General features: G+C 40.6%; 2 long non-coding RNA genes across 3 annotated transcripts; both read right to left on the bottom strand.

The window, feature by feature from the left end:
- Nucleotides 1–206: 206 nt before the first annotated feature.
- Nucleotides 207–3576, bottom strand: LOC134093487 (uncharacterized). Its single transcript, XR_009940360.1, has 5 exons — nt 3515–3576; nt 3333–3407; nt 2594–2682; nt 1240–1583; nt 207–977 (listed from the first exon to the last, which is right to left on the bottom strand). It is a non-coding gene; the product is annotated as an uncharacterized LOC134093487 (long non-coding RNA).
- A 3987-nt stretch (nt 3577–7563) lies between these two features.
- Nucleotides 7564–9608, bottom strand: LOC134093476 (uncharacterized). Of its 2 annotated transcripts, XR_009940359.1 has the most exons (4): nt 9550–9608; nt 8207–9245; nt 7897–7980; nt 7564–7797 (listed from the first exon to the last, which is right to left on the bottom strand). It is a non-coding gene; the product is annotated as an uncharacterized LOC134093476 (long non-coding RNA). The 2 variants fall into 2 exon arrangements; XR_009940358.1 differs by having other exon boundaries at nt 8207–9606.
- Between the last annotated feature and the right edge of the window lie 5248 nt (nt 9609–14856).

Genomic DNA, 14856 nt, shown 5'->3' with positions numbered 1-14856 from the left:
CTCTGTGATTGGTGGGACTCTGTACTCCTGGCTCTGTAATTGGTGGCACCCAGGCTGCCTCATAAACGTACCCATTCCATGTCGTCAGTCAGGTGAACTCTCTGTAACATGGCAACCATGTCATGTCATGTCATGTCATGCTTTTTGATGGGAAGGGATACACACTCCGTAAATTTTCAATTTCAATTTCAATTTAATTTCACTTATAGAGCGCCTTACAGAGTGTTAAACATTCAAAGAGAGCCCATGAGTAACAGGGGCAAGGAAAAACTCCCTAGAATTGGAGATACATATACAGTAGGAAGAAACCTCAGACAGATCCACGACTCAAGGGCCCAACCCATCTGCCTAGGGTCAGTTACAGTAAAGTCATTTGTAGTTTGAAAGTTACAATGACAATGAAAGTTCAAATAGTCCAGTGTAGGGAATAAATTGTCCATTAGTAATCCATTAGTTATTTCGGAAAGTGATGGGTCGCTAGGATGCGTGGGCCAAGGATTCGGGCAGGGAGCCACAGCAGGCGATGGTAGGGCAGTCATAGGGATGTGACTTCAGGTGTGATGAGGGACAGGCACAGAGATGGTTGATGGCTGGTAATGGTTTACCTCACAGGTGAGGTATAGGGGAAAGGGAAGAGAAATAAAGTGTGTTAGTATTACTGTAAGTCATGATGGTTGGTATTAATAAGTATATCAATGGTGGTATAAATGATTATACTATAGAGGGTTTACAAAACGCTTTTACACACCTCTTTTGTGGGGACAGGTGCGTCGGAATAGGTTTACCCAGTTAAACCCGAAAAGAGAATCCCGCATATCGTCCACCACGCATGCAAACGTAAATATGTTAAGGACACAACAATTCAACATCAATCCACTGTTTGCTCATATGAATGATAACAACTATGGTTTACATACCCATTCCATTTCATACTTGGAGTCTGCTGTGAGGCACTGTGTGGATCTTCTCCATTCCTTCTGGTAAAACAAAGGAAGAAGATTAGACTCTGCCTAGTACGGTTGATAAGAGCTTCTTCTGTTATTGGTTTTACACATGGTCTACTTAAACAATGAAAAGGATTTAAGCTACTCCACTGTATTAGATGTTAAATTATTTCAATGACAACAAACTGTCGTTATTATGGCACATACTATGGACTATGGATATATCTCATCAACATTTCTGAAGAGAGTAAAAGAAAAGAGAGAGGTGCTTCAGGTGTGAAGACTTTAGTCCAACCTTTACTGCTCACGCGCCGAGAATCCACTCCAAAAGTCCTCCATTTCCGGCAAGGCCTTAAAGCAAGAGGTGGCGACTTAGCCAGACTGACTGAATGACGGCTCAGTCTTTCTGAACTAAGGCTCCACAGCTTGCCAGAAGAGAATTGCCAGAAATAACTTCTTTTGGATCAGAAATGCCTGACCGAAGGAAAGTAAGATTATGAAGAAAGCATCTGTATATTGGTTACTATATCCCTGCCCACATCCATGTAAGATCACCATCAGTGCTCTCACATTCTCCTCAGTTGAAGAGGCAGCTGATGCTGGCAAAAGAGAGCTGCCACTGTCCCCCTGCTGACCTGTCTGTCTCGGAAGGGAAAAATCATTTTGAGATAAAATTGTCTTTTTTACAACATACTGTTACATGTTATTGTTTAAGTTTGTTATTGTTGACAATTGTATCCAAAGCAACTTAACGATAATAAACCATTAATACAAACAATTAATTTCCCCAGACATATTATGTACATTTCTTTTCACCTCGTGAATATACATTTTCACATTTAAATATAGTGTAATGAAATGTAATGTGATAAAACATGATAAAATAGCTCTAGTTTTCCAGTATCGAAAGTTATTGACTTAACATCGTCAATTAGAAATCATTATTATGATTATCATTATCCTTATAGACAGTTATTCCTGTTTTATTGGGGTGGTTGGATTAAGCTTAACTGACATTCTGACATTCTGACTTTCTACTTAGTTTCTTGAGTGCTTGAGTGTCTGTGATTTCATTTCCAGTAACAATATGCTATTTACAGACAAAACAAGTTAATTTGACGGAATGATAAACCAAATCAAAGATTTATCAAATCAAAAGGGACGCAAACATTGAATAATAATTTAACATTTACATGGTGATATTTTACATAAATGTCTTGTCGGTCTACCCGGACACAAGGAAATGGCCATACACTAAATGGTTAAAAATAGCGTGATACTCTCTAATCATGTTAATAAGAACCCTTGCATTATTAGCTGCTTTAGGCTTTAGAAACACACTACAGTATGGCTCTAGTTCGTAACCTGTTTCGTAGAGCGACCCGTTAAAAAAAAAACAACAACAACAACTCTGCAGAATCTAATATGCTCACAATATGTTCACCTAATTGAGAACAGTTTTATTTGGATATAGATAATCTGTTAATTCCAGTATACTTGTGGGTCATTGAAAGGTTTAAAACAACTGATGAGTGCTGCCCTTAATTCAGAACTGTTCCTAAATTGTTGGGAGGATTTAGCACCCTGCAGATTAATGTGTTGGGGACTATCCCTGCTTTTTTACCCAAGTATGCCTAAAAAGCTCTTACCTTTGCCAAATCTGGAGATTCCCCTGGATCACACCTGCTCCTCTATTATACTGTACCTGAAGACAACTGAATTATGTGACCACGATCACCTGCAATAAAAGGCTAGCTATGAGGAAATGCCTGATAATTTTTTCCCCCAGATTTCATTACATATGAGGTAACAGCCAACAACCAGTTGAATCGAAAGTTAATCTTACCAGAGGGCCATCATCTTAACTAAGAATTAATTCCAGAGGGGAATAGAATCAGTTGTTTCTGTGTTATCAAAGAGGAACTGTATTGTCATGAGGACAACACTGCAGCAAGTGAAACTGCTGTCATACCGAAAAGAATCAAAAGTGAATCTTATCGCTTCTGTGTCTAATATATATGTCTTTGTTTTTAGGGCCCGAGCACCGAGGTGCGCCCACTGAAGTGGCTGCACCGAAGGTGCAAGGCCCTATTGTTCTTGCTCAGATGAAATTTCTTCTGGGTCACATTTTGCCTTTTTTCACCAACTTGGCATGCTCTAAAACTCTTGAAATTTGGCAGCTACAACAATGACACTCCTGTCTACACTCCTGTCACTGTCAACACTCCCGACTGATTGGCACTCTACACCCCTGGCTCTGTGATTGGTGGGACTCTAAACTCCTGGCTCTGTGATTAGTGGGACTCTAAACTCCAGGCTCTGTGATTGGTGGGAATCTGCACTCCTGGCTCTGTGATTGGTGGCACCCAGGCTGCCTCATAAACGTACCCATTCCATGTCGTCAGTCAGGTGAACTCTCTGTAACATGGCAACCATGTCATGAGGGGCATCTTCTGATGCCTGCTTTTTGATTGAAAGGGATACATACACCGTAAATATGTTAAGGACACAATTCAACATCAATCCACTGTTTGCTTAGACGAATGATAACAGCTATGTGGTTTACATACCCATTCCATTTCATACTTGGAGTCTGCTGTGAGGCACTGTGTGGATCTTCTCCATTCCTTCTGGTACAACAGAGGAAGAAGATTAGACTCTGCCTAGTACAGTTGATCAGAGCTTCTTCTGTTATTGGTTTTACACATGGTCTACTTAAACAATGAAAAAGATTTAAGCTACTCCACTGTATTAGATATTAAATGATTTCAATGACAACGAACTGTCGTTATTATGGCACATACTATGGATATATCTCATCAACATTTCTGAAGAGAGTAAAAGAAAAGAGAGAGGTGCTTCAGGTGTGAAGACTTTAGTCCAACCTTTACTGCTTACACGCCGAGAATCCAGTCCAAAAGTCCTCCATTTCCGGCAAGGCCTTAGAGCAAGAGGTGGCGACTTAGCCAGACTGACTGACTGCTCAGTCTTTCTGAACTAAGGCTCCACAGCTTGCCAAGAGAATTGCCAGAAATAACTTCTTTTGGACCAGAAATGCCTGACCGAAGGAAAGTAAGATTATGAAGAAAGCATCTGTATATTGGTTACTATATCCCTGCCCACATCAATGTAAGATCACCATCAGTGCTCTCACATTCTCCTCAGTTGAAGAGGCAGCTGATGCTGGCAAAAGAGAGCTGCCACTGTCCCCCCGCTGACCTGTCTGTCTCGGAAGGGAAAAATCATTTTGAGATAAAATTGTCTTTTTTACAACATACTGTTACATGTTATTGTTTAAGTTTGTTATTGTTGACAATTGTATCCAAAGCAACTTGACGATAATAAACCATTAATACAAACAATTAATTTCCCCAGACATATTAGGCTATGTACATTTCTTTTCACCTCGTGAATATACATTTTCACATTTAAATATAATGTAATGAAATGTAATGTGATAAAACATGATAAAATGGCTCTAGTTTTCCAGTATCTAGTTATTGACTTAACATCGTCAATTAGAAATCATTATTATGATTATGATTATGATTATGATTATCATTATCCTTATAGACAGTTATTCCTGTCTTATTGGGGTGGTTGGATTAAGCTTGACTGACATTCTGACATTCTGACTTTCTTAGTTTCTTGAGTGCTCTAGTCATTATTAAAAAATGTCTGTCTGTGATTTCCTTTCCAGTAACAATATGCTATTTACAGACAAAACAAGTTAATTTGACGGAATGATAAACCAAATCAAAGGTTTATCAAATCAAAAGGGACACAAAAATGTAATAAGAATCTAACATTTATATAGTGATATTTTAGATATAAATGTCATGTCGGTCTACCCAGACACAAGGAAATGGCCATAAATGGTTAAAAATAGTGTGATACTCTCATGTATACAAGAACCCTTGCATTATTAGCTATAGGATTTAGAAACACACTATGGCTTTAGCTCGTGTAGTGGATGCAAATGGTAACTCGTTTCGTAGAGTGACCCGTTAAAGAAAAAAAAAAAAAAACAAGCTCGGCGGAATCTAATATGCTCCCAATATGTCCACCTAATCGAGAACAGTTTCATTTGGATTTAGAGAATCTGTTCATTCCAGTATGATTGTGGGTCATTAAAATGCTTTAAAACAACTGATGAGTGCTGCCCATAATTCAGAACTGTTCCTAAATTGTTGGGAGGATTCAGCACCCTGCAGATTAACGTGTTGGGGCCTAATACTATCCCTGCTTTTTTACCCGACTAATAACTCTAATAACCGAATAGCTCTTACCTTTGCCACATCTGGAGATTCACCTGGTTCACACCTGCTCCCCTATTACCTGAAGACAACTGAATTGTGTAACCACGGTCACCTGCAATATAAGGCAGCTATGAGGAAATGCCTGATCAATTTTTTCTCCCAGATTCCATTACATATGAGGTAACACTTCAGCCAACAACCAGTTGAATCGAAAGTTAATCTTACCAGAGGGCCATCATCTTAACTAAGAGTTAATTTCTTGGATGCTCAAATGAAATAATGTTTAGCAAATGTGTGCAAATGTGTGTAAATTAAAATATTCAGCATAGTCTATTCATTTTACTGAAAGTTTTTTTGAAGGAAGCTATGGTTCCTACTGATGTGTCTATTTGGCAATCCATATTGAGTCATAATTTACCACTTTGTACAGGAGGGGAGTAGAATCAGTTGTTCCTGTGTTACCAAAGAGGAACTGTATTGTCATGAGGAGGACAACACCGCAGCAAGTGAAACCACCGTCATAACGAAAAGAATCGAAAGTGATTCTTATCGCTCCTGTGTCTAGTCTATGTCTTTGTTTTTGTAATTAATATTGGTTATTTTGCATGGGTGTTTTCGGAATATATCCACCGCTGAAATAACAACACGTTACATGTATAGAGCTTTTCTCGACACTCAAAGTGCTTCACAGGGAAGGGGGAACCTCACTAACCACCATAGCACCCACCTGGGTGATGCACGGTGGGGTCGCCAGAATGCTCACCACACACCAGCTTGAAGTGGAGAGTGATTAGGGGGCCAGATTGAATGAGCCAGGGTGGGAATGTAGCCAGAATAATAAACCTATGGGGCATAGGGTCACAGGGGCCTAGGTTAATAAACCTACGGGGCATAGGGTCACAGAGGCCTAGGTTAATAAAAGGTCATAGGTTAATAAACCTATGGGGCATAAGGTCACAGGGGCACAATGCAGATTTTTAACAAAAATAAAAAAGTTATGAATCTAAAATTAATCTGAATATGGACATGATTCCTTTAGTACTTTTGCAGCCAAAGGTGATTACCATACACTGTGCAAGACTAAAAACGACACAGACCGGCAAACATTATAAAAACAAACAAACCCTAGAGGAAAATATCTGACTATTCTTGAAGGCTAATATAACCAGATAACAGATGCAGGATACCAGGGTCAGAGCAAAGAGGGAGTTGAAAAACCGCTCTCACAAAAGTCTGGTCTTCATATGTCTTTATTGGACCATGTCTTCAGCAAACGTTGTGACCCTGGTAATCATCAGCATGTTGGCCAGGGGCCGAAACCGAAAAGATTGTGAGTGTGTTTTCAACTTTATTTTTGTTGTTGGACTCGCACCCACAGAGGGATTTTATTTTCTGTGTTGAGCGCGCCGGTTCCTGTGCTAACAAAGAAGCATTGTCATGAGGACAACACTGCAGCAAGTGAAACGAAACCGCCGTCATACCAAAAAGAATCGAAAGTGAATCTTATCGCTTCTGTGCCACAGGCATTCACAGACCACAGACACACCCAGATACACCACACACAAACAGGCACACACTAATCTGCCTCAGGAACAGGACCAGACGCAGCATGCCTATAGCTAAAGGGCCCGGTGCTGAAGACTTCACCAGGATCTGTAACTTGTTTCATTATGGTGACATGCATAGAGGCTGCTGTAACACCATGTGCATTTGCAAGTCTGCATTAGCAGATTCTCTTGACCTCTGTTGGAAAATATGTCTCTCTTCTCTCACAGTGAACATACAATACACACTATTATAACACTAGTTGCAGTCAGTTTATTCCTCATTCAGGGGTAAAATGAGAAGCTATTTGAAGTAAATTCCACAGGTACCATGAAGTGTTTTTATCTATGTAAGCCAGAGTCGAATTCTTATCAGAATTTGAGTCTGGTAACACGCCATTTGGATTGGGGCATGTTTCAACCTGAAGGCCAGCCTGACTTTACCCCACCCACTACATTTGAGTATATAAAATGTCTTCACAGTCTGTCTTTTAATATTGTTAATATCTTGTTTAACAGACCTAATAGCAGAATCTAAACATCTCCCCTCTCCAGTGGCAGTGATTTTGTTGACAAAATCAACTCAGGTGCTGTGGATGACCACTTCACTGTAGCTCACCTGTCCATCATTGTGTAAAGCCCACCCAAATGATTTGATTGGCCTGAACACATCTTAACCAGGCATCTCAATGCAGTGACTCCAGATCTCCAGACTCCAAATTTCCTGACCCTCAAATTGTGTTGCTTCCATTCTAGTCTTAATGCTTTGAATGCGTTTGAAACCCAGAGAAGAATGACACCATATATAGTGTGACCGGGTTACATTTATTACATTTCCATTTGACATAATGGATAAATCCAGACATACATAACATCTAAATATGTACAATATAAACAGTATACTAATTTACAGTGTTCAGGTTGTCATGTCCACAATTGGACACAAAAATCTCATAAGTCTCATAAATCAGTCTCCATCTTCTCCTCAACAGCTCCCAGCGACAGGCCCTGGAATGATTCTACCAAGCCACAGCTGGCATCTTCTGGTACCTGTAAACAAAATAATGTCAACATGAAGGACTGAGCAGTCGAGGGATGGACCATTAAACATAAGGCATTGAATAAAGGTCTGTTTTAAAGTCTGCATACCCAGTCCATCTGCTCATCCTGGGGAGCCAAGCTTAGACTCTGGAATGACTGAGTGACCTCACCGACGGGACCCATCTGAGGTGTCTGTGAAATGTACAAGAGGAACAACCACAGATTTCTTTGACTGATGGCGTATAACTGGGAGCTGAAGTCCTATTGATATGGAACTTGATTCGATAATGTCTTCGGTCTTTTTGCATTTACACATCATGTAGATACACATCTTATCACAGGAGGAGTTTAGCCATGATTGCAATGATTCAAAGTCATGAGTGTCTAACAGGCTTAGGTTTCTTGATCTCAAACATACCCACTCCATCTCTTCAGTCAGATGCAGTCCCTCCAGCATGCTGGTGACGTCATCACGTTCATCCCTAGTCGTCTGCTTTAGTATGGAAATGTGATTGGGCGCTCAGATTCAAACTGTTTGAAAACTAATTTAAACTGTTGGAAACTGTTTTATCTGACAGATCAAACTGGGGTGTGTGCATTATGCTGGTGGACAGGACATACCCATTCCATCTCATTGCTTGAGTCCTCTGACACAGGGGACTGTCTCAATCCTCTGAGTTTATCCTGGTATCAGAGACAGGGTACATTATACCCTCCTCTTAATGATAACTCAGATAAATTATTATTTTATGATGTTAGAAAAACAAGAGAGATAGAGAAGGAGGACTTAGGCATCGCTTCTCAGTCTGGTCGTCTTGGAGAACGTGTCAAATGAGAGCCTGGTACAATTCCTTGACCAGGGGTCATAATGACTTCCCAAGACAACCGATCAGACCTCCCACTGATACTTGACCCCAATAGGACGGCTTCTTTAGCAGCAGAGCTCATTGTGGATCTGAATGTCTTGGTAAACTGGTCGAGCATGCTCCTGGAGTGAGTGTTCCTCTGTCAAGAGGGCTGCTGTCCAGACTATACAGACAAGGTCAGATCACTGACTGCTGCTGGTGTCCTAAAGAGAGGCCCTTGGTTTGCAAAGCTCAGTCTCGATGGTCTGACTGACGAGAGCAGAGAGAGAGGAAGGGAGGGAGATATGAAGGGAAACAGTCAGTCACAACAGAATACTCATACATGTAAATCCACAGCAACAATTCTCTCTCTCTCTCTTTATCTCTGTCTCAGTTGCTCAGTCATTCACTCACTCTTTCACACAGAAACACACACACACACACACACACACACACACACACACACACACACACACACACACACACACACTGTTAACACAACACTTAAGTCCCAATATGTAAATGTTCCCAATTCCCACTGCCAGAGCAATGTAGATCACCATCAAGAGTGTTTTCCCCCCTTAGATGGTTGAGTAGACAGCAGATTCAGACCTGGCCAGATTGAAGAACAGTCAGGGACAGTGCTATGCTCTATACCAACACGTGAAATGTAATCAGATGACAAACAAAGAACATTAACCCTAACAATGTTGAACTGTGCAAAACTGTTACAAATAGAAATACCAAATATAACAGCTGTTGCAAGTAACTAGCAGCCGAACAAAGTCTTCGTGTGACATTCTTGAATGTGTTATTACATTCAAATTCCGGCAACAATTTGTTTCAGGATTTACAATAAACTACATTAAACTACATTGTATTTCACTTTTCTTTCTTAAAAAGACATCTCACTTACTTGTGTGTGGGTGGTTAAGTTGATGTTGCTGACCCTCACATGCACAGTCAGAGGAGGACACGGTGGCAAGTGGCACTGGTGCTCATAGGCAAATCTATTAGAGTCAGTCTTACCAAACTGAATCGAAAGTGAAACCTATTGTTGTTGCTCCTGTGCCAGGCGTTTCTTTAGACACACCCTGGCACACCACACGGTAACAAATGTTTGTTTTAGAAACCAGACCTGGCCAAGCATGTAAACATCATGCAGTTCTATCTCTCTATTTTGGATAATCAAAAGGAACCTAAACTTTAAATAACAAATCTCCATTGTGTAGGTGTGTACTATAAGGACCAATGATCGACCTATTATGCTATGGTGATAAAGCCTTGTTAGGCTTTCATGACACCACACGTACCATGTGCTTCCTTTAGGCCTACTTAAAACTTACCACTGCTATCTTTCTTGATCACTTCCTCTGTAATGGTTGTGTCTTCATTGCTTTTTAGGTTGTCACTTACACCTCTGCACTTACGCACGCATCCTGTTCTGTATGCAAAGGTAGTATTTACTGTTCCTCTAAGTAAATACTACAATGTTTACAATGAGGCTTTAATATCAGTCCTCATTTGTAAGTTGCTTTGGATAAAAGCATCAGTGAATTAATGTAAAGGCATGTGTTACACCATTATCAATTGGCTGATTTCCTCACCCTGATCTGCTGGGAGATGTCTATAATTTAGGGCTACATTAAATCCAATTGCTAGGTAACCTAGCCTAGGTTGCTGACGTTAGCTAGCGTTGGTAAAATAATTAAGAGCCTACAGTATAAACACGAATCTACCAGCAAGAGCTGCACGAGCATCATCTCTCAGTTTCTTTTCTTTCTTTTTTACAGTAAGTGCCAGATCCATATTGTCTCTTACTTCCTATTATGATTCAGCATTTGAATTCAGCTTGATAAAGGTGGGTATTATTATGGAAAACTTAAACTCAATTTAATTCAATAAAAAAAACTTTATTAATCCCCGAGGGGCTATTTCTATAAACCGCACAATGTATAAGACATATAACAAAAGACAAAAGGAATAACAGGACAGACAGGGGTGTGCATGTGTGTGTTTGTGTGTTTGTGTGTGTGTGTGTGTGTGTGTGTGTGTGTGCGTGCGTGCGTGTGTGCGTGTGTGTGTGTGTGTGGGGGGGGGGGGTTCAGAAGTTCAGAAGGTGAAGAGTCTCAAAAGTAAAAGGGTGCACAATGCTCTGGAGGTGTTTCTTGTTTCGTGATAGAGAGTGAAACCAGCATATTGATGACAAAGTCAGTATACTTTCAATAAAGGTGAAAACAATTTTGAGAATCTTCCTGCTCACTCCAAAGGAGTATAGTTTTCTCAAAAAATATTGCCGCTGTTGACATTTTTAAAGAATCACCTCTGTGTTGGAGTCAAAACGCAGTTTGTCATCAATGACGTGCCCAGGTATTGAGGGCGATGGTCTTAGGTCATTCAGGACTTTAAGCCTGGTCTTCTTCAGGCACCGATGTAAAAACAACTTTGAAGGCTGTACCATTTCAGGGAAGTGGGGGGACTTTTTTTATATACTGTAAAAACTTCTAATTTGATCGAATTGAGTGACACAACTACGAAAAAAACAACGGTTGGCCTGTTCATAGTAATTATCATAAAAAAAATGTTTAGTAAACTTAATTTTGGGGGCCCCCGCCAAGTACTTGGGGCCCTATGCGCTCTGCGTACTCTGCGTATGGGGAGCAGTGGCCCTGATTATAAAGGTGCTTAAATGGTTCTTTACATCTCTGGATGGTTCCATTGAGTGTCAAAACTCTGTGTTGAACCATTACATCAGGCAAACTGTTGCGTCGATGGTTCTTTGAAGCACTTCATTTCTCTTCCAGAGCACCAAAACATTACACATGTCTCATGGCGCTTTACAGAGAGAGCCCATGAGTAACAGGGGCGAGGAAAAACTCCCTAGAATTGGAGATACATATAGGAAGAAACCTCGGACAGATCCACGACTCAAGGGCCCAACCCATCTGCCTGGGGTGGAATAAATTGTCCAAAAGGATTAGGAATGTTCTTAAGGAAAGTAATGGCTCGCTAGGATGCATCGACCTCCATCTTCTCTTCAACTGCTCCCAGCGACAGGCTCTGGAATGATTCTACCAAGCCAGGGCAGGCGTCCTCTGGCATCTGTAAACAAATGTCAACATGAAAGAATGAATAGTGGATGGACGGCCATTAAACATGTAATAGAATAGAATAGAATACAAGAATAGAATAGAATATATACTTTTTTGATCCCGTGAGGGAAATTCAGTTCTCTGCATTTAACCCAATTTAACCGAATTAGTGAACACACAGTACACAGTGAACACACAGTGAGATGAATCACACAACCCAGAGCAGTGAGCTGGGTGGACTGCTTTAAAGTCTACATACCCAGTCCATCAGCTCTTCCTGGGGAGCCAAGCTCAGACTCTGGAATGATCTGGTGACATTATCCACAGGACCCATCTGAGGAGCCTAAGAAGATGTAATACAATACAAAGCAGCGCATTTATGTAATAATGTGACACGAGTTTCATGACAGTTTCAGTGGACAGGTGAGAGTGGATTTGGTTGGAACATCAGAGAACATAAACTGTAAACTGAGGGGCTCTGAGATGGCCGACACACGTACCCAGTCCATCTCCTCACTCAGGCATATCCTCTGGATCATGTTGATGATGTCGTCCAGACCACCCACAACTTCCTGTTTTAAGGATTGACACTGTCAATGAACTCTGGCTGAAACAAGTTATATGCCCTCTCCATAAACAGACAATGTGCTTATTTTAAGGTATGGTTGCAATTTGTAATCCAGTGCCTTTTTGACAAATTCCCCAAATTGCTTCAGTCCTGCGGTAGTCAGCGCTAAAAAACAATATAATCAGTGTTGGGTGTAACACATTACAAAAGTAATGCACTGTACTGTATTGCTGTTTGCTGTAACGTGGTAATGTAAGGTATTACAAAAACAAATTGTGTCATATTTTACTCAGTCAATTTCATCAATGCAAGTTACAGCGCATTTTAACCCAACATTAAGTGGTGTTTTGTTTTTTATGCAAATGAGCTCCTGCATTTGAATGTCAACACCCTTGGTCCAGTGCACGGCACTGCTGTGGATAGCTTACCCATTCCATCTCATGGTGGGAACCATCATCTGACCTCCGGCTGCCTGAGAACGCCCTGGACTGGTTCTGTTCAGACAGCAAGAAGGTGTACTGTAGATAAACTACTACCACTAGTCTAAATATCTACATAAAATATCTAATCATTAATGCATATTATTTACTTCATTTAATATTATTCTAACAGTGCAGATATGTCATAACAAACACAATAAAATGAGTAAAGAAATGAGAGAAAGAGGACTTAGCCAACGGCTCCTTTAGAGGTCATCACGGCACGTGCATCATGTCGTCTCTCAGGAAACCACTGGTGGATTCCAACGGTGGTTGTGCAGCACAACACGGGAACCCAAGTCCAGCGGCCTGAGATGAGGCTTTCATTTCGTATAGTAATTCAAGGTTTTCTTTTGACTTTGTGAGAGTCATTTTAGATTGCCCAAAGGCAAAGTCAGAGAGAGAGAGAGAGAGAGAGAGAGAGAGAGAGAGAGAGGGATTCACAAGGTTTTTTGACTTTGTGAGAGTCATTTTGCATTGCTCAAAGGCAAAATCATTCACAAGGTTTTTTGACTTTGTGAGAGTCATTTCGCCCGAAGGCAAAGTCAGAGAGAGATGTAGGAGAGAGAGAGAGAGAGAGAGAGAGAGAGAGAGATGTAGGATACAAGAAAGAGACAGGGAGAGAGATACACAAAAATGGTCAGTTGCTGTATGCATTAATCCACTCCATGAGGGGAAATAATGACATCAAAACATTGTTCATTGTCACACTATACTACTACTACTACTACTACTATACACACACACACACACACACACACACACACACACACACACACACACACACACACACACAGATGAAAGTGAAAATATCAATTCCAAACCATCACAACCATTCCAGGGACCTCGCTGAGACAGATCTTGCACATAATTGAGACCTGAAAAAAAGTGTGCACACATGTATCCTAAATGTGTAAAAAATATTCCAATATGTTCCTTGTGCAAACCATAGCCAATTATGTTTATTTAAAGGAATTCTGCGAAATAAGTGCTAGCCAGGGGAAAAAATCATATCACATTTCTGATAGGTTAAATAGCACATGACAGTGATGAACTGATCATGATTAAACAACAGACTAGGCTGTTTCTGCAGTCCATCCTCCCATATCAAAATCAAGCCAATAAAGGTATATTGAATCATCCCACTCGACCTACCTTAACGTTACCAGTAGACTGCATCTCTCAAATGGTTTAGCGCGAATGCACACCAATGCCATTTACAGGCAATTGGGTTGGGTGACGCAGGCTAATTGTTTGGTTCTTCTAAAACGAAACTGAAACTAAATAGCCCCTTTCAACCGTTTTGTATCATCGCCATGGCGATTGCATTACATCCCTTGCTTAAGAAATGGAAACTTAATGACCTCGAAGAAAATTCTGCTATTCATGTCCACACCCATTTTTCTTTATATTAGCCAAATATGATAACAGTGGCGGTGACGTAGCCTAGTCCAGAGGTTAATAGCCTAACCGTCAAAAAAACACTATTTTTTACAATAATGTTGTCTCGTTTCCAAACTTTTGTGTTATTCTTTCTTGCCATTCCATACAATTGTTTGTTTTAGGCCTAAATTATTCACATTTTGCCCTTGTGGGGTGTGTGGCCAGATTATCTTGATTCAATGCGATTATGTAAACAGTAGCCTATTGAAACCGCAACAACTGCACCCTAAACTAGGCTACTAAGACACCTTTTTATTGGCCTATAGGTGCAGTGAGGGATTGCGCAAGAGGTCACAGTATTGTAGGCTATATAAAAAATTCGTTTTTGGTTTGAAGGACAGACTGCCCTTTTGTTTGTTTCCAGTTTTCGGAGCCTGGGGTGCTTCAGAGAAAAGGACACATTGTGTGAGTAACCTCATATCATAATTCTAATAATAATTATTTATGCCCATAGTTTGCAATGTGAAAACGCCCTAGTGGCAGTAGCCTAGCTCTGGACCCATTTACTCATATTAGCTTGTTCCTGAGACATCTGCAGTGTTACACTGGTGTGTGAGTGCCCAGTGTGTGCTTATGGTTGAGTATTTGCCAGATCTCCAGCAGTGTCACAAAAGCTCCTCCTGGGTTATATAGGCATATAG

This window comes from Sardina pilchardus, chromosome 1 (assembly GCF_963854185.1).
Source record: "Sardina pilchardus chromosome 1, fSarPil1.1, whole genome shotgun sequence".
Classification (NCBI taxonomy): domain Eukaryota; kingdom Metazoa; phylum Chordata; class Actinopteri; order Clupeiformes; family Clupeidae; genus Sardina; species Sardina pilchardus.
The sequence above is the reverse complement of the archived record's forward strand: the minus strand, read 5'-3'. Positions and strand labels throughout refer to the sequence as shown.